The sequence below is a fragment of the Protopterus annectens genome, chromosome 1.part1, assembly GCF_019279795.1.
Source record: "Protopterus annectens isolate FY-2018-M chromosome 1.part1, PAN1.0, whole genome shotgun sequence".
NCBI classification, from domain to species: Eukaryota; Metazoa; Chordata; order Ceratodontiformes; family Protopteridae; genus Protopterus; species Protopterus annectens.
Window position 1 is genome coordinate 340,608,459 of NC_056726.1, and position 24,402 is coordinate 340,632,860.

General features: G+C 37.1%; 1 protein-coding gene across 2 annotated transcripts in view; it reads right to left on the reverse strand.

The window, feature by feature from the left end:
- Nucleotides 1-21,826, reverse strand: part of RAB27B (RAB27B, member RAS oncogene family) — a 2,233,495-nt gene extending 2,211,669 nt beyond the window's left edge. For both annotated transcript variants that reach the window (XM_044075084.1, XM_044075069.1), the window contains exon 1: nt 21,716-21,826. The gene's annotated coding sequence lies outside the window, so the exon portion shown is untranslated. The remainder of the gene's footprint in view (nt 1-21,715) is intronic.
- Between the last annotated feature and the right edge of the window lie 2,576 nt (nt 21,827-24,402).

Below are 24,402 nucleotides of genomic sequence, written 5' to 3' on the forward strand. Positions count from 1 at the left end.
TCCTTAACTTGTCCTAAAGGTTTGTATAATGTTCTGACACACTAGTCTTAGGAATGCCGGTTACAAAGCAGCTGAAATGGAGTGCATAAAGTAGAGGCTTGCAGTGCTTTCCTTACAGCAAAATAATAAACTATGGAAACAGTTGACCTCTATTCAAATTTTAAAGCCTTTTTTAATGTTGGCTTTAATGTTTGATTAAAGTACCCAATTATGTAATACATTTGATAGATATCTCTGTCTACTAAACTTTAAAAAAAAATTAACAAAGTCCATGTATTAATCTAGACATGACTGTGGTATGCTGGTCAGAAAGTTTCTCAGGGAATTCTAGACTCAAACAAAGCAGTACAAATTAAACTATGCTATGCACTTTGTAATGAACCTTCATAGGGAGCATGCTCAGGAAATTCTCTTGCATACTCAATGGTTACTAAGATATACTGACGGCCCTTACTGAGTTTTCCAAGTGGACTTAATAGTTCCATTGTTAATTCTTCAAATAGTATTTGCAAGATAGGCAATGGTATCAATAGGTTCTCAAACCCTAGGATGGGTGTTCTCTTTTGACATTCTGGCCAAGCTAGTCTTAATGTTTTCTATGTCCTTCATAACACAAGTCCTGCAAAAGTTAGATAAAATCCTAGCCTGTGTCATATTCATTCCTAAATTACCACCCAAACATGGTTATTTGTTAACTTCATCACAAGTATACAATTTACAGAGCTCCTCTAGATCCAAATTGGAACAGTGCTATAACAAAGTGGCCAAGTTTGCCACCAACTCTAAAACTAGAACCCACCACTGCTTGTCACAAAGAAAACTATACTAGTTAGAATTTCCCAACTACATACTATATACCCAACTACAAACACTCCACAACATGGTCTACAAACCCCTAGCCTGCTCAGCTATAAATAACATAATCAAAGCTTACAACCAATACAGAACACTCAGGTCAACAGATGAAGAGCTTCTCTCTAAATCCAAACCCTTTAAGACAGCTGGACAAAGCCTCTACTCCCACTATGTTGCAAAAGAATATAATTCTCTTCTACTTATTGTGAGAACTACTACTAACCGACCCTAAACTATACTGAAACAACAAATGATCAACACCTGGCTGTGCCCTTGCTCTGATCCAGGCTAATCTCTTCTCCAGATCAGACCACAATGAATCTTTCATTCACTCTCTCTCTCCATCTGTACTTCATCACTCTGTATTATTTACTTCTATATCTTGCAATATAAATGACTAGTTAGCATCTGCATCATAGCAATATGCCTGCTTACTTGGAACTCATGTAATTGCTACGTTATCTGTATAAAATTTGTACATCTGTGTACGTAACTGGAACATTTCTCCCCAGGCCTCCACTAAAATGGGTTCTTTCTGACCCAGTGGGACCATCCCAGTAAACAAATGTCAAACAAATAAATAAATATTATAAAAGGCCTTTCTACTAACTGGCTCAGTATCTGCCTTGTCTTTAGTCATGTGTCACAAAAGGTCACTTTAGTTCAATGCATGGGTACAAACATGTGGCTGATCTATGTTCCTCTATATCCTGAGCATCTCCTGATATACTCTTTGTAGCTCTGCTTACATTACAGTCTTTCCTCTAAGTCTCCTTGAAACTGACATGGCTTATTGGAAGGTCAGCCAACTCAGCATTATTTTCATCCATACCCTAACTTAAAGTGGAAACCATGGCCTCTTCTATTATAAATACAGACACACAGGTTTCTCCCTTTCATCAAGATCATCCTGTATAAAACTTAACTCACAAAATAATTTCTTCTGCCAGGGTACTGGTACTTTGCCTTCATGTACTTCAGTAGTTATTTTATTTACCATTGGAGTCCTGCTTTTTTTCTGACTGGCTCTCCGTTTTTGTGTAGCAGGAAAAAGCTTAGGGTTCTGTTCAAATTCTCTTGTTCCTTTTCCTTCACTCTGTGATTCATCTATCACTTCTTCAATCTCTAAACCTGCTTCCCTTTGTATACTCCTACCTATCAACCTTTCCCTGTAAAGTTCCACACTGGCTTAATTTATTAATTTAACAGATGGAGACAGTCTGTATCACATATATTTAACCCTTCCACCTAGAGCCAACTCTTATTTACTTCTGTACTTCTTTACTGGGGCTATGTATTTTTTGGAATGTATTCAGTTGACCCTCCCCACCATATCTTCCATAATTCTTTAAAATTGGGAAAGCCTTGGGCAATTATCACACCATGCATTGAATTAGAAACTAGCGCAACTTAGTCTAACACTTTGCCTAATAGGGGTTGTCTTTCCCTGTATATTACAGGGTGCTTCCCAGGTCTCCATGTACAAGTACTCCTTCAATCGTATGCTTACTAGCTGTTTTATGCTTGAGATATATTGTGATCTACCTAACATAAACATGTTCCCCAAGTCCAAGAACCCGTGTATGTCTTTATCCCTTTCCCAGTTATAGTACATTTAATAAGACTGGTATCAGCACAGTAAAAAAAAAAGCAGAATTTAAGTTCCAGTAATTTAAAGACGATATTAGTAACTGTTAAGTATTTTAAGTGCCATTTTAGAACAGTTAAAGAAGACAACTTACACAGTAACAGTAACAGTTTCTTGATGGTTGGCAAAGGAACATAATTAAGTGAAGACTTACTATTACCTCTTTGATGCATGCCAGTTTGACTTGGGGGTTGCATATTTCAGATAACAGACATTCTACTGAGATGCTACAGATTCAAAACATTTAGTGTCACCTTGGAATACCCATCTTCTTTAGTTGCTTGGAAGTATCCTTTTAAATTAATTTATGACCAAGATGTGTATACTTTTACTGATATGTTTAAAATATGCTATAAATCAGACATCTGTGACCTTACCAATCTCGTTATACTGAATGTCTAGCTGTGAATTTTAAGAGACTGCACTTCATGTGACAACTCAGCCCCTAGGCAATCAAATGCATTTTCTCAGTTTCTCTTACTTCTTTGTATCTCTGTCTGCATTTAGTGCACCCCTGGTTAGATATGATGGCAGTACCTTAGCCCTCTCAACTTGGGGCCAGTTTTCTCTAGCTGCATCTCTCAAATGCTATCAAGTAAGTCTGCCTGTACATTTTTTTCTAAAATTTTTGGGGAAATAATGTTTTGGGGACTCTCAGTGAAGTAGATAGTTGGTACAGTAATCCAGACAGCAGTTTTGGGAGGCTGAGCAGGTATTGGAAGCAAATTGCATAATTCCATTTTTGCTGCACACCTTTTCTGAGCAGCTGTAGCAGAGTTAACTAAAGCTTCAGTTCATTTACCCATTCTGAATTAGAATATAGCAGCTACAACTTTAGAGAAAAAAAAACTTTTTTAGCATCACAGAATGATTTCACCCATGGAAAATTTCTTCTCAAAGCAGTGTTTCTGACCACCATGAGGATTCCCTTTGCCCACATAAATCCCCACAGACAGGTTATGTTTATGCTTCTTATTTGTTTTAGTATTTTTTTATTTCTCACAGTTTATCACACAAGTTGAAAGAAAATGCCAGTTGTGACACAGTATTACTTGCATTCTTTTCTGGAGTGAGAAAATAACCCACCTGGAGCATTTGCTTCCAGATGGCTGTCATGAAAACTCTATTTAAAATTTTAAACTAAAAAGTGTATTTCTGCCCCACTCCATCCAGAAATTTTGTATTTAGCAGGGATTTGAAGTAATAAAAATTGTCCCTGGAATTAACATTGTATTATTTTAAATGAGGGATAGGAGGGTGGCTTAATGGCTAAGGTGTTTGCCTTACAAACACAAGGTGCAGGGTTTGAGTCTCACAAGGGATAACTGGCATGGCTTAAAATGGCTCGCAAGGCCAGTTAGCTTAGTACTAAACTATGAATCTATGAGACTTATTTCCAGGGAAAACAAAATAAAGGGGGGCATAGAAAAAACAGCCATTAAGGCACTGCTACCTTTTTCAAAGTTCAGTTCAAAGGTGAACAAAATGTTAGTACTCTTTGAATACACCTGGTTTCTCTTAAAGATGGACAATAAAACACAGTACTTACAAATGCTAACATTTTTGATTCAGTACCTTTTACATGCAATTGCCTTTTTCTTTTCAGTTTTCAGGAACTCCTTCTAGACTGCCTTCATTTTTCCTGTATAGTTCCATGGAGACACTGCTTCAGAAAACTTTCTAGGCTCAGATCAGGAAGTCTGATCTCCTCCAGGGGGAATGGCTATGATACACATTCAAAGATTAATCTGCTCCCCATTGGCTACAACAACAACAAGCCTGTTTAAGATTTGCCTGCCTGCTCTGCAATTCCTGCCTATTACACACCTGCTACCAAATGCAGCCCTACACACAGCACATACCAAAACAACACAAGCACTTTGTGTTTCACACACCCAACAGTCACTGTATCACAGTGTATAAAAATATGTCTTACATATTGGTCAAAATCCATCTTATTTAGGCAGCAGGCAAAGAGTCAAAATGCGGACTGCCTTTATTGCTACTAAGTATTTGCCATGCAATGGCTGCAGTTTTTGCACATACACACAAGTCTAGAAATGCAGTGCAAGAAACATTTTATTTGCTGGTACTATTTTATCAGCTGTACACATTCCAAGTCAATAATGGTCACATAAAACTATACTATACTATACTATATTAGGAAGAAACAAAAACTGTGATGAAAAAACATTTATTACATCAAGAAACAGCTGTGTATTTTAATATTCTGATTTTGAAACATTATGTGGAACTGGATATAACACCCAGGAGGCTGAGTGGCTTTAAAAGCCCCACTACACCTTTTGATTTGTCCAATGAGGAAGATAAGAAATTTCAGAAAAGGTGGATAGCTACAGCTCACAGATGTTCCTTGGAATTGATCAACATACTAGTGCAGAGAGATTCTCTTAAACAGTGTAAATTGAAAGAAGAAATTAATTCTTTATGTTCTGAATTAACCACATAGTCCAATGCATTTTGGTTATAGGTTCATAGATTAATACTAGGCTAACTGCCCTTGTGGGCCATTTTAAGCCTAGCCAATTACCCCATGTGAGAATCAAACCCTGCACTTTGCGTTTGTAAGGCAAACACCTTAACCATTATGCCAACCTCCCAACCCAACATACACACTTACAAACATTTATACACAAACACACACACACACACACACACACACACACTTGCCAGAACTGAGATTAGAACCCCTGCCTATCTAGCTATTTGCACTATACTGTCACATAGTTATCGCACGAGCTACTGAACTTATATTAGATATTCTTTGACAGATACTAATGATAAATTAAAGAATTTTGATAGAGAGTTGGGTGAAAGAAAGCAAAACAAACTGAAAAGAGATGTCCATGACTATAACAATGATAAAGCCTTCATGTGGAAAGTCAGTCAACAGAAACACAAGCCAGGATCATACACAATCAGGATTCAGCAGAACTTGTAGAAAGCCCTATGGGGTTTCCTTTGCATATTCAGAAGGGACCACCCTCTCTAGTGAATGAGAAGGAGATAAAATGGCTTTCCCCCTCTCCCTCCAGCTCAGGACAGTGTAGCACATCAACAAAGATTTGAGAATGTACAAAATCATGGTAAGCCAGCCTTTTCTAATTATAGGAAGAGAAGGAGAGGCAATAATGAATCCAGTTATCCAGCCAATACAGAGAGACCCTTCCAACCAAACTACAAATGAAACAAATGTCAGTGGCTGTTTAAATGAACTTTTTTCTTGCTCTTCTGGAGAGGGCACTAATACTAATTTAATTATTAACTTGTCTTTTTTTTGAGTAATGAAGAAATAGTAGTTCTTAACCTGGGGTTGATGTTTTTCCTACTACTTTACCACACTAATATGTTTTGAAATATGAGATATTTCATTTGGTACATAAATTGCATCTATTACAATACATTTTTTTTTAATTATCCAGTGATTTTAATTGTGTTGACGATAGTTGTGATGATAGTTTTTACTCACGTGTGTCTGAGGTGGGGGATGAATCTGAAGTAAATGCGTACTGCTTACTTAAAACAGATATTAAGTATTACAGTTCTTTCTTGCCTCCTTTTAATAACGAAGAGGTCCAGCATTTTTCAGCTATGCTTAACTTTACAATGGAAGAAAAATAGGGAATAGGGAATTAATGAGTAATAAACATTTAATTTGTTATAATTTAACTAAAAATGAATGGAGAGCTTTAAAGGACTTGTTAAGCCTTCTGACAAGGGCAAGAAGATTGTGATTATGCACTACATGCAATAATTAAAATGTGTATGGAGCATTTAAATGACAGAAATGCATATGAAGAAGTTTCTTTAGATGTATATGTAGAGCCAATGAAACAATATGAATTATTACTGTGTAAATGACATAGATTGAGATTATTTCTAAGGAAGATGAAGAAAAAAGATTTGCAGTTAAAGGATACAGTATGGCCACATTTAATAGTTCTCCAAAAATTCACAAGTCTTAATAACCCCCAGGTCGACCAATAGTCTCAGCTTGTACATATTTTTTGTACAATATTGGTTTAATAGTTCCTGAGTTTCTTTATCGCTTTATTAAACTGACATCATATATCAGGGACACCCCTGATTTCTTGTCAAAACGTAAGAATTTAAGGTAGACATCCAACATATACTGGTTAACTTTAGATGTGAAGAGCCTTTATACGAATATTAAACATGTACATGGGATTCAAGCTCCGAATATTTTTGGGGGGAACTCTACTTATTAGTTTTGTTATTGAATGTTTGCAATTTAGTTTAATATATTTTTTTAATTTAATAATGTACTATACAACTGTAGGGTACAGCCATGGGGGCGCTGTTTGCCCCCGTGTATGCTAATTTGCTAATGCAACTGTTTGAAATTAAATATATTTACAAGCATAATTTTTTAAATAATTTTGTAATGTATTATTTCCATTATATTGATGATTTGAATTTTGTTTGTCAAGGTGGCCAAGACCAGATCTCTGAGTTTGTTAGATATCTAGGGAATACAAATTTAGGCTGTCTTTTGATGAAGTAACGTGGAGGAATAGTAGTGTATATTTGGATGTAAAACCAAAGGGGTGAGACAATGCAAAAGTTCTAACTTCCATATATAAAAAGTTTGAAGACAGTGGGCAATTTTTGCATGGTATGAACTGTATATATATATATATATATATATATATATATTTTTTTTTTATTTACATAAATGTGTGTGCGTGTATGTGAATACAAACATATGTATACACACACGCACATCTATATATATATATATATATATATATATATATATATATATATATATACAATTTACATATGGGTCCACCGAAATACATTGAATCTATTGTTGGTCGGCATCTCTTTAGATGACAGAATATGGCTGACTACACAGACAGTCGACAGGTGCGTGAGACTGCACATTTCGAGTGCTAGATGAATATGCCCTTTTCCCAAGAGTGTGGTATCTCTGAGTTAATACATATAATTAGCAGGGGGTGCACAGGGCCCCCTCCCCCACAAAAATGATATTTTATTTTATTTTTTTTTTTAGTTTAAGTTTTGTATGCCCCAAGACTGTTGCTCAGCACATACATGATATCTTTGTAAACGTCGATCTTTGGGAGTTTTATTTAATTTCAGTAAACAACATTTATATCTGCACTATATCATTATGCATACATCTATGCATATACTTTGTACATGCTTTCTGCCATGTATAAAATACTGAATGCTGTGTTTGGTAAATTATAGTGGCAGAGTGGTGCACAGAGTAGCATTTTCACCTCAGAGCAAGAGGATCTGTGGTCTGACCCTTAGGTAGACTGCAGGTAGGGTGCCTTCTGTGTGATGTCTGCATGCCCATGCCATGTTTGTGTGGGTTTTCTCTGGGTACTCCAGTTTCCTCCCAAGTCCCTAAAATGTGCATTAGATGCATAGCTGAGTAACCAACCATAGGTAAGTCTGTGTGTGTGTGTGTGTGTGTGTGTGTGTGTGTGTGTGTGTGTGTGTGTGTGTGTGTGTGTGTGTTTGTGTGACAGAGAGACAAGAGAGATAAGGGTGAATGGTCTGACAATCAGCTTCCATTCCCTGCATGTCTAGTAATCTTTGTGGATGGAATTTGCTCTTCATGGACTCACTATGGGAGTCACATATGACTCATAACCATGGCTAGATGTGTAGGATACCATGTTTGTCCAATGAATGCAAAATTTATAAATGCAAATTAATAATATGTGTTCTTTAGTCATTATTTGGCAACTATGGTATATAGTTCATAGGTGAATGCTAGGTTAACTGCCCTGAAGGGCCATTTTAAGCCTAGCCAATTACCCAAGGTTGGAATCAAACCGTGCACCCTGTGTCTATGAGATGAAGACCTTAACTATTATGCTAAACCCACACATTATATTCATTAGATGACAACAATATACATAAAGACACTTCTTAAGCAGCTTATCTGTTACCTGATCTGGTAAACATGGTTATAGCATGAGGGGGTTCATCTAAATGTGCCCAGAACCATAACTATTATTAAGATTTTCAATTCAAAGTTAGTGCACCTGAGCTGCAGAGTTTGATCACTATTAACATGAAAAAAATTAAAATGTTTGAAACCAAAGGCATGTCTAATGGTTCTTGGACCTCTGGATTAAACTTCTGTTTTTGTTTTGTTTTGTTTTTAAATATAGCAGCTACTTAATTAAACAGTTGTCCCTTCTGCTAATGAAATACAGCTGCTGAAATTCTACCAGTTTGAGTCCTGTATTTCAAAAATTGTACTTTCCACCAAATTTCATAAAGAAGAAATGACATATTTATTTTATGTAATAGAAAAGTCATGCATATATATGATTCTCTCTGATTGTATAATCTTCGAAGTGTTTATATAGCAAACAGTAGGTAATGTGGTGATGCAGGGTGATAGACCCCAGCATCAAATATCCATTCCTGATTTTGTGACAATTTTTGGATTTGAGACGGATTTTCTAACACTGTTTGAGAGAGGCTTGAGGACACTCTAGTGAAAGATACACCCGGGACCCAGGATACCGGTCTGTATCGAAATTACATCATCGAATTGGCTTTTCACTTAAATGCTGGCATAACAAAAACCAGCTTTATTTCTGCAGGGCAGCAAGCTGCCTGCACTCCCCACACCTCCTACATATCATATATACCAACTGCAAGATCTTTCAACTTGGAGAAAGGACAAACAAAATCTGCTATAACAGAGTGTTTCACATCTTCACAACTAATACTTTTTCATTCAAACATTAATATTCCTGCACACATTTGACATTGTGCTCATTCAGTATTGAAACAAACCCTCTGTCATACATGCAGCTCACAAGATGAATCATTCATAATTCCAACAGCACTTCTATTTTAATTTCAGCTTCTGAGTTGTTACAAGTCTCCACAATAAGACCTTAACTATAATACAAGAGATGATGACTAATGTCATGTGTGCATAAAGTGCGTACTTAATAAGCTATAATGATCAATGTTTCCTTTATTCTGTTTTGTTATGGCATGTTTGAGCTGAGTCATGCATTCTTTATGTATCCATAAGGAAAGAAATATGTTAGAATTTTTATTTGACTTTTGTATTACCACAAGAGAATATGCAAAACAACATTTTAAATAAATTAACAATATTAGCTGGGAAGTATTTCCCTTCATTAATATAGGAAAACTGTTTGCAAGGGGAAAAATATGAAAACTATGGTGGGATCCCAGGGGTATATTTTCTGTTTCCCATCCAGTTGTCCAGGTTCCTCTTAAAGAGGGCTAGTGAGGTACTCTCTGCCTGACATGGAGAGGAAGTCTATTCCACAGATGAGGGAGTCATTGGGACACAATTCTATTCCGCCAACAAGTTCTATTAATGTCACAGACTAGGTTGAAACCTTGCGTGCGGGTTGAGCGTGTGGAGTTTGATTTACGGATATGCAGCAACTTCCGCAAGGCTGAGTCTGAGATGGCCTTGTTTGCCAGACACAGGTCACCTCTGAGCAGTCTGTAGGAGACTGAGTAGAGGGACAGGGCTTTTAGCCTATCTGTATAGGATAGGTGTTTGAGATCCTCGATTTTTCTGGTCAGGAATCTCTGCGGTCTCTCCAACTGCTGCATGTGCTTAGCAAGGTACATGTCAAAGGGGGTGTGATGCCCGCACTCTGGTCCAGCAATCAAGGAGCCTCAATCCTCACCACTAACTCCAGAAAGGGCATCTCATATAAGAGGAAAGGATAACAAATACACACAGTAAAGTACAATTTCCCTTAAGTGCACACAGAGATCGCAGTCAGTCTGGGGCTGGTTGCTGCCTTGCTCCCCAGGTCCCCAATAAGACCCCTCACTGGCACAGCTATATGGTCCAGATCTCAGCCTAGCTGGCAAGCTAACCTGCAGTACCCTCTCTGTCCAACCAGTGCTTTGTGTCCCTGCCCAAGTAGCTGACACACACACACACACACACACACTTTGAGATAATTATTTATACAACTTCACAGACACTCCCGGGAAAGGCTGACACAGATTCTCTAGCCATGCCCCTTTACCCAGACTATACGGTAGTAATCACTGCCACCAACAGCTAATAATTATCAGCTCCCCAAAGGCCCTTAAAACGGTGTCCAATTATTACTATGCAATATTATTATCTAATTGGTAAGTGTGACTAATCAGTCAAGGCTTATTAGCGTGGCCTTGTACAATAAACTCTATAAATATGCAATGTACTCTAGAGTTTAATTATCTCTACATAAACCAGCCACAGTTGAGAAGGGTTTAAAAATATTTAATAATAAATACTAAAAACACAAGACAATACTACTGCACCACAGTGCTATTCAAGAGTTCAGAGATCACACAGCAACTTAAAATAATTCCGTAGTACAGTTCTGACATAACAGAAAAACACTTAGTCTAATCTTTATAGTCGTAGCTATTTCTACAAGAAAACATACTTCTAAGATAACTTACTTAAGACACAAGCAGAGTGCTGATAAGTTGAATATCCAAGATCAAAATACTTAACACTCTCTGGTTCTCACTGTTTAAATTGAAACTCCAGTTCTGATAAACATTACATCATCTTTTTCATCCTTCCTGGAGTTCCTTGGCTACACATTAACTACATTTATATTCTTCTACACTTAGAGCAAAAAAGGACATTCCACATGTAAATTCTGGTCATTAACTTTAGCCTTAAAACAATAGGCAGGATGCTTATGCCAGACTCATCGATTCCAAATTCTAACTTCAAAGGACATACAAAACATAATTTTAATTTCAAAGAACACTTGAAATGCTTGGCTTAGTTTTCCTTACAGCAGATGGCAATGTTGCTACAATCTTGAAATTCACATTTTACAGTGTTTTCTTTCATTTAAGAAACAAGCCTGTATGTTATATTTGTATTTCCAAATGCCAGAATTATGTAGCAAATTCTATTTGGCTGGGCTGGCAGCCTTCACCCATCTTCCCCAATCTTCACAGGGGGCATTGCATTCGATAATGGGTCTGATAAGGGAGGAGTACAGGATGTTATGACCTCCATGTTCCTGGATGAAATACCATTATTTATGAGGTGGGCCATGTATAAATCCTTCCGTACAATGGAGGCAACATGGTGGGCAAAAATCAGGTTGCTATCAACCTGGATGCTCAAGTCCCTCAGGACTGATTGCATGCTTAGTGCATTGCTATTAATGTGATAATTAGTGGGGACACCATTTTGCCCAAAGGGGATAATGATGCATTTCTTGGCATTCAGTTTGAGGCCATGCTTCTGGCATCAGTCATTAGCATGGCCTCAAACTGAATGTCAAGAAATGCATCATTATGCAATGTATATAAACTATTGTAATAGTATACCTGCATAGGTTTTAACAGTAGAAACTGGGACATAAAAGGTTAACTTGCAAAACTTCAAGAAAATAAGTTGAAACTAAATTATTTTATGATTGTGTTATAAAAGTTATCTCTCAGTTTCAGTGTAGCAGACACAATGTCTAGAGTTAGAAGTTTTTTGTATTGTCTTGGAAGAGAAGTAATTACTAGGTTTGAGATGCAGACGTGTTTTTTTATGACTTTCAGGATCTGCAAACATCTGAGAGATAAGTATTTTTACAGAGAGACGCTAAAAATGCTTGTACTTTCTGACAAAGGGGGTAGCTTGTGAACTAAAGTCAGGTGACAAAAAGTGATGCCATCCAAGCTAACCCAAAAGTAATATTTGATATTAATTTAAGAACTATCTCAGAGAGAGACTGGACATTTTGTACTTTGTCTTTGATGTAACAAGAGCATCCACTCATCACCACCATCTACATTTGCTTTGCTGTAAATAAGTCTAGAGCACACTATTTTTTCTTAGCTACATTTAGGAATATAGTGAAGTATAGCTTAGATGTTTTCTTTATTTATTTGAGACTGTCCTGCAATGTTTTTTTAAATATTTCCTTTGATTTTGAACTCTGAAGTTACTGTGTTGATTTACTGTGTATTGTCTTGTTCCTTTATTATTAACTATATTTAAACCTAGCTTTGTGGCTGATATTTGTGAGACATATTTAAGCTCTGAGAGTACTTGCATATGTTTTTGGTGACACTCTACAGGCTACTCCTAAATAGCCTTGTTCTTGGTCAGACTACCATTTGGATTAATAGTAACATTATGCAGGAGGATTGGACACCCTTTGGTAAGGGCCTTAAAGTAGCTGATAAGGGGTCTGTTGTCAGTGATAATTACTTTATAGTCTGGGCAGAAGGGAACATAGCTAGCAAACCTGTGCCAGCCTTTCCCAGGTGTGTGTTTGTGTATAAATCAAATCTCAAAGTGTGTGTGTGTGTGTGTGTGTGTGTGTGTGTGTGTGTGTGTGTGTGTGTGTGTGTGTGTGTGTGTGTGTGTGTGTGTGTGTGTGTGTGTGTGTGTGTGTATGTGGGAGCTAATTAGGCAGTGACATGAAGCACTGTCTGGACAGAAAGAGTGTTGGGAGGACTTGGCTTGGAACCCTGGCTAAGGACTCAACTCTATAGCTGTGCCACTGGAGAGTCTTACTGGAGATCTGGAGAGAGAGGGAGAAACCAGAACCAGACTGACTGTGATCTCTATGTGGTCTTAAGGGAAATTGCACTTTACTGTGTGTGTACTCATCATCCTCCCATTGTGTACATCCCCCACTGTTGCCAGTGGTGAGGATTGAGGCTCCTTGATTACTGGGGCTAGCGCTGGGGTGTCACAATGACAATCTATGGAAGTCTGAACAATCACACCCATGTTTATAACACCATACTCTAGCATGTCTTTGTAGAGCTAACCAAATAAAAAAGAAGTATAACTGACATTATCACCATCTGTTGACAATTGGCTTGGATGCTGTTACAGTAATGGGTTTAAAACTTATAGTCCTGTCTTATCTACTGTTGTCTTATTTTACCAAACCACCAAATCTATGCAATGGCTGGCAAGAAAACAGCTGCATACATTCTAATCAAGTGCTGTACAAAATAAAAAGGCTGTAGTAAGGCTATGTCAGAGCCATATCCAACTGACTGTTGGACACTCAAGTCATTCACTTGACCTCTTATACTTCAGTTATTGTAAATCAAAAAAGTGTGTGTTGTTCAATGGCTATGTACTTACATCAATACACTGAAAAAATGACTGTACACAACATAAACATTTTCTGTTCGACCACATGCCTTTTGTTGAAAAAAAAACTATCAGGATTGTTTTCAAAACTGGACTCTGCTGTTAATGACAGCCCAGTAATGACCACTATAATTACAGAAGTATACCGACATTTATGTGAGTGTGTTTTGTTAACATGGGATAGCGAATTAAAATCATCGGTATGCTATTATCTGTATTTTAACTGTTGTCGACTTTAGCTATTTTAAAAAAAAACTTTGTCAAAACCTTCTGCATGAAAATTTTGGTGACTTACTTGACAAATTAGCAGGATGTTAATTACAATGCTGGATACTGCTCTACAGAACATGTGAAAGTTGCAGCAGACTTCTGGCAATGATTAAGACATGATAAAATTGTGAAAGCCTTTTTCTGCGGAAGACTCACAAACTCTGTTATATGGAACCATTCAGTCAATATCACACCACTGATATTGTCAAAAGAAAACACAGCTCTACCAGCCACTTTAGTCCTACATGATGTTTTAAAATTTAGTTAAGCATAAATAATATTTAAATGAAAGCAAAATAACTTTACTAACTGGATAACAATACAAACATGCTTAGTACTGATCTGACAAGTTGGATTTAAGTGAACAAGTCAGCCCAGTTGAATCACAAAAGATTGGATTTTAACAGCAGTCCATAATTAACTGTAGAATATGCAGTAAGAAATATTTCAACTGTATAATGAAAAAGATACCCAGAATAAAATGTCAAAACTGGCAAAAAAGCAGACTACCATTAATGAACAGTTCATAAAAAACATATAAAATAATCCTTAATTTTCCATGACTAACATAGTATATGTTAAGTAGCAATACAAAAAAATAAAAGAAAACTGAACAGTACAGTTACTCACTGCAAAGAAAGGCTAAGTATTGAACACAGATAAAGTGAACCATTATTACAGATCATAGAGAAATGACACTAAAGCCATTCAAATAGCCCATATATTCAAAAAAGTACAACCTGTTATAGAATAATAGATTTAAAGGTGATGCCATTCTAGCAGTAACTATGTATGCAAGTTCATAGGTAGGTACTAGGTTATCAGCCCAAGGGCCTAAGTAAGCCTACCCAACACAGTTCCCTGGCTTACGCCAACCCAAGAAAGTTAATTTCCTGTGCCCCTGTCGAGCAGAGTCACAGAAGTGATCCCCAGGGTGTATTTCCTATTTCCCATCCACTCATCAAGATTTTTCTTGAAGAGTGTTAATGAGGAACTTTGCTTGACATAGATGGGTAGCTTGTTCCAGAGTATGGGAAGTCTCTGGGACAGGAATCTATACCTCCAGCACGTCCTGTTTATTGCGGTGACAAGGTTTAGGTCCCTAGAGTGTGTAGCTCAGAGGGATTGGGATTTCTTTAGGTGTAGCATGTCCAACAGCTCTGGGTTTGACATAGCTTTATATGTTAGGCAGAGATCACCTCGGAGTAAGCGATATGCTATAGAGTAAAGCTGGAGTTTTTTGAGACGGTCAATGTAGGGCATCTGTTTGAGGCCAGTAATCCTCTTTTTGAGGTACTTCTGTGGCCTTTCCAGCTGTTGCAGATGTCTTGTGAGGTACATTTCAAAAGGGGCATTGTACTCCATAATGAGTCTAATGAGTGTCGAGTAGAGGGGAACAATGACCTCTTTTTTCCTGGATGAGAACCGTTTTGTGATGGGATGTGCCACATAGAAGGATTTCCTGACTACTGTGGCAATGTGATTATCAAAGGAGAGACTACTGTCCACCTGGGTCCCAAGGTCTCTTATCACACATTCAGCGCTAAGAAGACTGCTGCCTATGTGGTAGTTCATGGGTACAAAGTTTTTACCAAAGGGGATGACAATGCAATTTTTGGCATTGAGCTTGAGGACATGGCTCTGACACCAGGCATCTGTCTCGGTGAGGCCCTTCTGTAGGATGTCCACATCATTTGAGGACTCGACTATAGCTCCTAGTTTGCAGTCATCTGCGAACTTTGTTATCCAGAGGCCTTCTGTGTTAGCCTGTACTTCAGAGAAGTAGATACCAAACAGGAGAGGTCCCAGGACTGAACCCTGTGGTACTCCACTTGTCACTGGTTTGAAGTCAGATTTGGAGTCTGCAACTTTTACAGTGTGGGTTCTGTCAGTGAGCCAGTTGGCAACCCATCTTGTGACATAGGGATTTATACCTAGTTTAGTAAGTTTAGCTATAATTCCAGAATGGAGGATGGTGTTGAAAGCCTTGGCGTGGTCAAGATAGGCCGTGTGAACCACCTTACCTTCGTCTGTGACCTTGCAGACCAGGCTCGTCAGGCTAATAAAGTGATAGTTCCCAGGATCAGTGGTGGCTCCCCCTTTATGGAGTGGGATAACTGTTGCTGTGTGCCATTCAGTGGGCATAAAGCCTGACGTGAGGCTATGATTGAACGTGGTACTTAGTTAGGGAGCCAGTTCATTCTGAAGTTCATGTAAAACGCAGCCTGGGATGTTGTCCGGTCCCATGGATGCTGTGTTTTTGGTTTTAGAGAATGCTGCTTTTACCTGTGTAGTTGTGATTACAGGGACTCTGCATTCTTCCTGTATAGATATAGGCCCTTTAGGGGGTGAGAGAGGGGTAAAGTTAGCACTGAACCTATCTGCCAGGATGTTGGCAATATCAGTTGGTTCTGTAATTTTTGTGCCATTGTGCTGTAACTCAGAGCAGATCTGGATGCTGCCATTGAGATTCCTGACATAGCTATAGAATGCTTTGTGGTTGTCCTCAGAATCTGTGGCAATCTTGTTTTCGTAGCTAGCTTTGAGGGTTTTATAAGGGATCTCATCTTACTGAGGCTGACCAGGGCGCTCCTCTACTCATGGTCTACATTCTTTTGAAATGATATGGATATCAGGAAAATAGAAAACTGAACAACTTGATAATCTGATGAGTCACTCTGGAGCAGGGTCTCTATAATTAAAACACATAACTACAAGCTGCATTTTCGCTCCTAATTTCACTGAGAGATGCCTGCAGAAACATTTAGTCTGCAGAAACTGTCATCTACAAATAATTACAACAGTGAAGCCATTATGATAATTTTTGAACCCTTGAACCCCAGTTTTTTTTTTGCATTTGTAATAGCTATAAAACAATGTGGTCAGGACAATACTGCCAGCTAAAGAGGTTAATAAAAAAGAATGGACCTGAAAAGGTGAATTGATAGAAATCTAGAGTAGCCAAGCAGACAGGCGTTTCAGTTATAGGCTTTTGTGCGTATACATTATAGATTAATTAGCCAGTGCTGTGGTCATGAACTACATATCTGCAAGGCCTCAGTGGATGGTATTTTGGTAGTTTATTTAGACATTTACACAGAGAGCCCATTATTTTTAAAGAAATATTAGAGTAACTTCTGTAATGTTTCTGACGCTAAGTTATTCAAATGGAAAGAAAGTTGTATCACATTTGTAGGGTAGAGGAAAAATCCACATGGCCCTCAAAAGTTAGTAACACCACAATTTAAGAAAAACAATTACAAAGACAGCAAAATTAACTTTGAGTATTAATGTACTTTTTAATAATCTTACCTTTCCCCTAATTATATATTTTCATAGGCAGGATATTCAGAGAAGTAATTTGGAGTCATCTAACAAAGTTATTTAAATGTGGTAACAGCAACCAATAAACTATCAGAATACAATCCAGAGTGAAATCTGTAAAATATATGTTATTCAATAAACAGTAATGTTTTGTCAGCAGCTGGCTGGAAATAGTTGGTTTCAATTCCATCAGTTCTCTTATTTCCATTCTGATTATAAGGCATACGTTTGTACTGTTAGATATATTTTCAAAGGCATTAATAAATAGCATGCAGTAGTACTATCAGTCAGCTATGGAACTTAACAGATAGCTACATTATGTCACTCATTGTGTAAATGTTGTTTCAGACCATGCACATAACTCTGTTGAAAAGTACATACCAGAGATTTAACTGATTGGCAATAAAGGAATAACGATTGTCACAATCTGTGCAACGTTTCACTTACTGTTACTGAAAATGTTAAGTGCCATAGTTTTGTTGTTACATATATGAAGAAATTAGTGAAGAACAAATTATTCTTTGTGTGCTAAAAGAAAAAATGCAATGTCATGTTTTCATCTTGGAGTTTATTCTTTAAAGGTTTCATATCCCATAATACTATTCTAGATACAACACAATGTAGTTACATTGCAGAATTAAGGCATTGGATAGCTATATGTAGATAACAGACAAAGTATCAATGGACATTTTAATACTTTGCAGTAGTGACATAAGTACTGATTACTGTGATCTACAAATCAGAAATAAAATCCATTTTACAAAGCCAAGGTGAACTAATGCAAACAAGTAAGATTTGTGAAAATGATTATCACTTTTATTGGTGCATTCATTACTCCACCATTTGAACCACACCAAACTTATTATTCAGCTAGACTTGGATGCCAGTCTATGTTTTTCAGAAGTGACAAACAAGGAAACCACAAAAACATCTTTAGCTTGTACTTGATCAAATGTATAGGCATTTGCCACTGCAGTCTACCAAACTATATGAAAGATTATAAACCCTCCACAGCTGTACCACCGTAAGATAACAAAAACGAATAAGCTATGTTAGCTCAATGAAGGTTGATGACAAGAGATGGTATCACACACACCACAGGCTAATGCCTCTAGTGTCCTACTTATCATACCATAACAGTACAATCTAAAGTCAGCCACTACACATTTCAGAGCAAGTATAATGCTGTTTTGTAAAGCAAAGTCATCATTTAAAAATATGACACTGGCATAAAAATGTACAACCCAATACCAGAACAACTCTGAAACTAAGGAAATGAACTTATGAAGTAAATAAATGCATTCATGTACATACCTGCCCTAGTGGAAAATCTTTATTCACATTTGACATACTGAATTGCTATATTCACTAATTACAGCTCTTATGTACAGAGAGATACAAAGTCATAAAATACCACACAATAGAGGGAGAATTGAGAGTAATGTGGAAGAAAGGTACCTAGGCAGTTCAAATAGTATTAAGAGCAATAGATCTAATAAAAAAAGAATGTAATGTCTTACTTAAATATGCTACCAATTAATCTAACCCTTTTTGAACTACAGAAGGAGGCAATTCTGGACGCACTGTGAGTGCTAAGAAGACCACTCTTGGCTAACATCAATGACTGAAGCAATACAGATTTCATGAACTTCGGCTATGCTCTGACTTAGGAATGGGGTCCATTTCCCATCAAAGTATGTAAAAAAATAGTATTTGAAGAAATTAAATTGTGATGGATAGAAATATGGCTTATGTACCTATTATTAGTGAAACTGGCATACTTATTACAGCTATAGTGTATGCAAGCTGATTTAATGGTTATGCACTCAAATGTATATGTCAAATCCTGGATCTGCTTTAAAGGCATAATTCTTAGTGTTACAGAGGCAACCATACAGCTGAGAAAGTATTTACTTCTATTCAAACATTTATGTACACATGTGCCCACAATGACATACACATATAAGCATATATGTGTTGATGTGTGTGTGGGTCTACACAATTATATGCCAATCGCACGCATGTATGCCCAAAGATATATATATATACATATATATATATATATATATATATATATATATATAAATGTTTGTGTGTGTGTGTGTGTGTGTGTATCTATACATACATGAAATACATGTACACAGAAATGTGTATATATGGGCACATGGGTGTATACGGTGTATACTCAGCACATATCAAAGGAATAAATAAATAAAATAAATTACATTGAAAACTGGTGACAGTCACAGATTCCCCAAGGTATTTTAGTAGTGTTCTTAAGCATTATAGCAGCATACTATAAGCCTTACTGGTCATCAACAAAACTGTTTGTTAAACTTCTCAGTTTTTTTTTTTTTTTGTAAAACCCTTCTTTAAATACATAAATGCTTAAAACTATGTTTTATAAGAAATGGTTAAGCCGGGGAACTGTGATCATGTCATGCCTTTATGAACAAAGGATAATGTATAAGAATTATTATTGTACTGAGTAGTGCACCTTGGGTGTAATTTTCCACTAAAAGAAATAAAGCAATATAATTGCAAACATATACTGATCAACCCTTTTCTGTTATCACATACTGTAGAATCTTAACCTGTGGAGAAAATGTACCATTTCCAATAAACATATGGAATACATTTTCTAGTGTTTTAATTTATCTTAAATAAGTGTGCCAAACTACAATCTGTTTAGTACAGAAATAATTAACAATTGGAAATGTTAATTAAGCAGAAGCACCTTAGGATTCACATAACAAGGTATTTTAGTATTGTTACAAATTACAGAAGGAACTGACTGGGGAGGAAAGACAGACACACCATCTTTACGGTGATCATGCGACAAAAAGAAATATAGTATTTGTGTTAAAGACCTTCATACAAATGTCATAACGCAGGACTGAACAACAACTGAAAGCATACACACAAACACGCACATGCAACAGGAGGAGAAACTGTAATAGGAAACAACTAATGTAACTTGTCATTCTTAGCATGTACATGTTTGTATAACAATTTGGTGTTAGATTATTGCAATAACATTAATCAGTTAATGTTTCATCTCTAAATGAAGGAAATTGAAGAAAATCCTGGAAGATGAATGGGAGTTATTACAGCTTTTGGATTACAATTGGATAAAGAGATGCCACAAGATTTTGCCCTAGCCAGACAACTTTTGGATTACAACTGGATAAAGAGATGCCACAAGATTTGGCCCTAGCCATCTCTGGCTAGGGCCAAATCTTGTGGCATCTCTTTATCCACTTGTAATCCTAAAGCTCTAATAACTCCCATTCATCCTCCAGCATTTCCTTCCATTTCCTTCATTTAGAGAAAAAAAAATAAAGTGTACAAAACTTATTCCATTAGTTCATCAGTGTGTTAAAGACCAGAATCACAAATCTCCTTACATGGATGTAATGGTGAATTAAAGTGATGAGGCCACCACATTACACAATATGTCCTCAAAACAGAGTTGCAAAGGTCATGCATGCCTTAAATGGGTCTTTTTCAATCTTACCTCCCCACCCCATTGTGTATGCCCCTAAAATGTGTCCATGTGTGTATACACTGGGTTCATACGTGTGTGTATGCCTAAAGGTTTACTAAAGGACTATACACACAATTCTTTGATCATGCAAATTCTAGTAAATCCGTCAGCCTTAAATAAATAGATAGTTAAAAGAAAACGCGTGTTGCCTCCTCTGATACAAAGGCAGCTCAAGATAACAGCACCTGTAGCATCAAATGCCAAGTTTGCAGGGTAAAGTATAAAAGTATCATTGTATAACTCACCTCAATGAATCAAACAGTAATGCCAATGGCAGTACATTAAAAGGAGTAATCCCAAAGTACAGCAACAACCTCGTACCTATAAGGAACCTGAAAACAGAAAATGATCTACTCCTTACTACGGCTACTGTAGAGTTAAAGATGTCACTGTATTTAGTTTAACTTAAGAGGATGCTGAACCATTCTACAGAAAACGCCAGTAACAAAAAAAAAAAACAACGTTGGGTTACCTTACGTATCACACACCCCCGTCCTCCGGCGCATATATATCCAGACGTTCATTCATAGTGTTTACAAGTGTAATAAAGGTAGAAAAAAATGTGACTTCACCAAAGCTCTGCTACACCCTGCATTTCTGTGGAATAGGACTGCTGACTAGAGAATATGTAGTATATCCATAATGCAAAAATGCATCAACACAAACCCGACCCAGAGCCATCCACTTTTATTGATCCTGAAAAACAGTGAAATCCAGTTTTCTCAGCGTTGGTTTTCTATCGACAGTCTACCAAAAATATGCAAAAAATAAAAGACATTTGCTGTGCAGCTTGCCATCAATAAAGGAAGCAACTCAGCAAATAATGCCCTCGCCCAGATGTAGACACACAGTCTGTTAATGGCATTTTATGCTAATCCTTAAAAACTACGGTGTTTTGAAATACCTTAGAAAATAATCTTCAGCCTCTAGCCTTCAGCTGCTGTTCGTCTTGGATAACACGGTTACAGCACTGTAGCACTGTTTCTGTGCAGAGCGGCAGCAGTGTAAAAGGAAAATATTATACATATGTGCAGGGTCCTATGGTCCTCCTTTTATACTGCAGTCAGCTACCGTGTGTGTGCAGCAACTGCTGCAGGCAGCAGATGAAGCTGTCAGGACTTTATGGAGTGGAGAGACCCCAAGGAAATGGTGAGCCGCCGAGAATGAAGCAAAATGAGGTGCTTTAAAAGTCAAGACATTAATAAAAAAAAAACTTACGAATTACGTCTACTACTATTGGTTAGGTGGGACAGAAGGAAATACCCCACACACCGTTCAATACACCTTTCCACTCATACCTCTCAAGTGTACAGATTTTCACAGAATTTCCAGATTTTTGCCACATATCTTTTGTGCGTTTTTCATAAAATTGTGGTTTTCTGGCAAATTACTGGCAAATCATTAAAGAGTGACGTTACAAAATAATGAGAGAGATTTGAGTTTCAGACTTATACCGTTTAGAAAATCTGTTCTAATGTAAAACCTGTTATTCTATCAGCTTTCTACGTTTTAAAGAACAATATTTAAAAATTGCCCCTATTTTTGGGCCTTTTCCCCACTTTTATTTATGGCTTTGTAGGGTTACCACCTGTCCCACTTTGCGAGGGACAGTCCCTCTTTGGGCAGTTGTGTCCTGCAAATAAATTGAAAAAAATGGCAAATGTCCTGAGAATTTAGGACAAAAATATTTTGTATATTTTATGTAATAGTTGCATAAAACAGTTATTATGTATCTGAAACACCTAAATGTTATAAGAAACAGAATAAGCAACTAAAATGCTACAAGAATAAGCTTATATTTAGACAAAGAACTGAAGTTCTGTCCTTTGTACTGGCTGTGGGTATGTTTTGCCCTGCAAAATCTGACATTTGTACCAAAAAATGTCCCACTTTGGCCATTTGAAAAGTGGCAACTCTATTGCCCGGATTTCTTGCTCTAAGAGGTTGAGAGGTATGTTTCCAACTGCCCCTGATTTTCTGGAACATCTCTGATTTTGACTAAAATTTTAGTTCTGCCCCCATTAATCTCTCCCAAAACTGGTGACTTTTGGAAAAATAGGTGGTTAGAGTTATATACTTCTTTTACTTCAGAAAATGTATATTACTTCACATTCCCTTATTCTGTCAATGTTTCAGTTTAATAGTACTAATATTTTAAAACGTGTACTTAACTGCCCCTGATTATTTCTGAGTTTGTCCCTGATTCTGTTGTGATTTGACCCTGATTGATTGAGAGTTACCAACAACTTAGGAGAAACCTTTTTCTTCCTTTAAGGCTGGCTAAGACAAAGGAAATGTGTACAAATTAGTGCAAAAAGATGTCAATAGCCTTCCAGATGCTGAACCCTGTCAGCCTACTTCACAGACAGATACTGGGACTCAGTGTTTGGTGAGGAGAGTTTGCTGTGGACCTGACAGCTACATGGCTATCAGCTGTCCCCATTTTAGCAGGACACTCCTTGGTGGGCAATTGCACTAGGGTAGGGGGTGGGGTAGAGATAGTACAAATCCTTTTCATTTCAAGAGGATTTTTTTAAACATTTTTAAACATTAAGTGCTGTGGAAAACTATTATATTATTTCTGAAATTTCTCAACACAGCACAGAACAACAGAATCACAGAAATGGGATTACATAGCAAATGCTCCCAGGTTTGGTAGTGAAGAGTAAATGAGTCATCTGGATTGCCTGAGGATACAGTTTTTCATAAGGAAATGCCCACATGACATGTTCATGGCTTCAATATCTTCAACCACCCCAGGTATCTGAAAAGTGGCATCTCTATAACCCTCAGTGAGACATACATTTTTACTACCAAGGACCACACACCCATATTTCAAATAAAGGTGGGGGTACATATGCAGACATACACTAATAAATCTGGAAGTATTTTCAAATGTTTCTTATCATGGGGCCAGGTAAATACATATCTGCTGGTACACAAAATCAGACTAGGTTCTTGTGATGTCATTTTAAAGGTCAGTACTCTGATTTCAAGGTATGACTTTTTGGAATACATGGGCCACAACACACCCTTCAGACTCAAAAGATCAGCAACTACTAGCACATTTTGACATCATTCCTCCTATCAACACCCATTCTTTCCACTAGAGTACAGTCTTTGCCTGGTCATCCCTCGTCAGTAATAAAGTATAAAAATACAGTGAAATGACCATTATAACAAGGAAATGTAGCTATAAGTAGTTAGTAAAATTACCAAATTAAAACAAGAAAAGTAAAATTACTGGAAACACCCAAATTAAAATAAAAAAAGTAAAATTACTGGAAACCAAACCACTTTAGGAAAGGCTGTTGCAATGGCCATAAGACAAACATCATCTCTTGCTCCCTAACCATCAAAATCATCAAAATTCTCTTCTAGAAGCACTACCCTGATGCTGGCATAAGTCTCACAAAAAAGCCATTCACTCATAGCTTGAATTCATCCACGTGTAATCCTGATGTTCATGATCTTGATCACTGCTCCAGTAGCCTTAGCTGTATGGATTATATCTTGTTAAGGATATAACAGCAGGCTAGCTTCCAAAGCTTCAGGGCTCCTTACATTAACCCAAACCATCAATCAGCTCAT